This window comes from Pteropus alecto, unplaced genomic scaffold, assembly GCF_000325575.1.
Source record: "Pteropus alecto unplaced genomic scaffold, ASM32557v1 scaffold226, whole genome shotgun sequence".
NCBI classification, from domain to species: Eukaryota; Metazoa; Chordata; class Mammalia; order Chiroptera; family Pteropodidae; genus Pteropus; species Pteropus alecto.
This window is the reverse complement of record NW_006440132.1, coordinates 6,752,355-6,755,415: the sequence shown is the minus strand read 5'-3', so window position 1 is coordinate 6,755,415 and position 3,061 is coordinate 6,752,355.

Below are 3,061 nucleotides of genomic sequence, written 5' to 3'. Positions count from 1 at the left end.
CTGGGTGAGGGGAAGAAGAGTTGAAAAGGATCCTAAGGAGGGGTGGCCAGAAAAATGGAGGAAAACCAAGAGGGTATGGAGTCATGGACCTAGAGAAAGAGTCTTTCTAGAAGAGTCAACTGGCCCACAGACCAAACGCTGCTGAGGAGGGCTGAGAGTGGACATGACAGGTAACCTCGATAAAAATATTTTCAGAGAAATAGTTGATTCTCCTGAGATTTTTATGGTCAGAGAATGAGAGAAAAGGACATGCCAGGCTAAGGAGATTGGATCAGCCAAAAAGGAGGCCAACGAAGAATGAGCCTTGTTGAGGGGATGAGGAAGAGAGACGCAGAGTCCTAGGAGTTCCTACTGTGTTCTGCAGACACCAGGGAACCAAGGCGGGGTATTGGGTAGAGGAGGGTAATTCAGAGAAGGTAAACATTATTTTGGAAAAGAAGGCTGCATGCGTGGTTTCTCTCTGGGAATACTGAGATTCAGCCAAGTTCTCTATATGCTAGTGTCTCACGAATGGGGACCCAGTCTGTATCAGACCTTGTTAAGATTGAGCAGGGGAAGAATTCATTTCATGTGATTACATGGAACCAGGCCATTTCCTGACACACCTACGCTGGAGACTTGGGGAAATGGGATGTGGAAGATATGGGTACTAGTAATTCCGATGAGGATTTAATTAAGAACTCAATTTTCCCAGACTTCCAGTACTTGACTGCCTGATGTTTCTTTAATAGGAACTGTTGATATGTTCTAATTACGGCGGGTTATTTATGGGATCAGGCCTCATCTCTCTGCTCAATTATGTTTTGTTTGGGAGATTTGCGTGCTTTTATGACTCTGGTTCTTAATTGAGTCTATTGTCTTCCCTAAAGATGCACTTAGTCTGGGGACCCATTCGTTTGTGGCTTTTACTCTACCAGAGATCCCATCGCTCCCTGTCTTTCTCTTCCTTTCATTGATAAACTCTGAAGCCATAGGGAAGGCGACTACCTCTCCCTCATTCATAGCTCTGCCTGTGGCCGGGCTCCTGGCCCATGACTTTGCCTTGCAAACTCAGCTTCCTATAAATTTTGGAGATAGGATTCTTTAAAACTGAGCCTCAGATGTCTTTGAAATTCTGAGAAAACTGCAAATTTCAGGTGCTCGGAGTCAAGAGACACACTTGCTATTTTGAATAGAAATGTATTTAGATGTTTCTTTATGGAGGAAAGACTTCTAGTTTACTATGTTGTAGATATTCTCAGCTGTGGGTACATTACAATCAGGTCCTAGAAAACTGTGATGTTACTATATTATTTTGGAGACTACATTCCTTCCAGCATTACAAGATGACTCTGTTTCCATAACCATAAATGTAGATCTGCATTATGTTGAATGGCCACCTAGATATTTTATGCTATGGATACATGATAATTTGTATAACCAATTTTCTATTGGTGGGTATCCAGGCGGTTTCCAACTTGTGATGAGTAACTTTGGACATGCATCATTATGCACATCCATAGTTATTTCTGAAGAATCAATTTCTGGAAGGCAAATTGCAGAGTCCAAGGATATGTACTATATTAGGACTTTTAAAGGCTCTAGACCAGGGGTCCCCCACCCCCAAGCTGTGGGCTGGTACTGGTCCGTGGCCTCTTAGGAATCAGGCCACACAGCAGGAGGTGAATAGTGGGCGAGCAAGCAGAGCTTCTTCTGAACTTGCACTGGCTCCCCAGCACTAGCATCACCGCCTCAGCTCCACCTCAGATCATCAGGCTTTAGGTTCTCACAGGAGCACAGGTTCCTGTTGCCAAATTCTAACAGATCAGATTTCAAATGGAGCTGAAGATATGAGTAGTGGAAATGTAAGCCTGAGGACAGAAACAGCACATATTGAAAGTATGAATGCCAGGAAGTATAGTGTGTCTTTCAATCCTTGTTAATGCACCTGAAGATACTGGTCATGATGAGATCATGTCAGTAATGAAACTCTTCTGTTCAGGCAGAAAACCACAGCTCCATCATGATTTTCTAAATGCCCTTATTTTACTTCCTCTTTCCTTGTATATTGCATAGCACACAGTAGGTATGTAATAAATGTGTGTTGGATTGAACTGAATCAGCATAGAGGTCTATAACCCTTCTGCTCATTCAAAGCCCTTTCAGCTTAGACTTGTGGGATAAAATGCAACAGAGGAAAAATTGACATGGGGGTTTGATTTATTACAATTTTGTGATTATGAAGGAAAAATTTCGTCGTACAAACGTTCCCTTTTTCTCATCATTTACATTCCCAGTTTTGATTCTACAGCCTTTCAGACATGGAGGAAATATGTAATGGGATGAAAATGTAAAATACTAGTACAATCATTTATCACGTTCTTTGAAGAGGGGTATTGATTCCCTGGAATGAACCTGCGGATATTTCCAGCACGGGAAGATTGCTCTCCTGTCACATTCTCTACTCTGTCTGCTCAGCAGGGTCATTTCAAGTCCCCAGAGGCTCTCCTTGGCACTAACATGGTACTCTCTGGGTCCTGGACACCCCACCTCCGTCCATGGAGGGAGCTTTCCTTCTTCTTTCACCTTCAGACCCAACTGATGCTGCAAGGTCCAATTCCTGAGTAACACCCTCCATTAAGCCAATGTCCATTGCTGTCCTTTTCTGTCCTTTTCTGTCCTTTTCCTCCATTAAGCCAATGTCCATTGCTGTCCTTTTCTGAGCCCACTTCTCCACAGTGTGTGACCTCTTGAGACCACATACTGCCATTTTCTCTCATTGGTCTGAATCTGCAACACGAAGTCTGTATTAATTTCTAAGGCTGTCATAACAAATGACCACAACCCACAGTGCTGTGGGCCAGCAATCTGGGCACAACAACCAGCTAGGTCCTCTGCTGAAGGTCTCAAGTTGTAGGCGCTAGGCTGGGCTCTTGACTGGAAGCTCCAGGGCAGATTCTGCCTCTGAGCCCATTTAGGTTGTTGGTAGAATTCGGTTCTTTGCCACTGAAGAACTGAGGACCCATTTTCCTGCTGGCTGTCAGCCGGGGCCAGGTCTTCGACGTCAGAGGCTACCTGTATC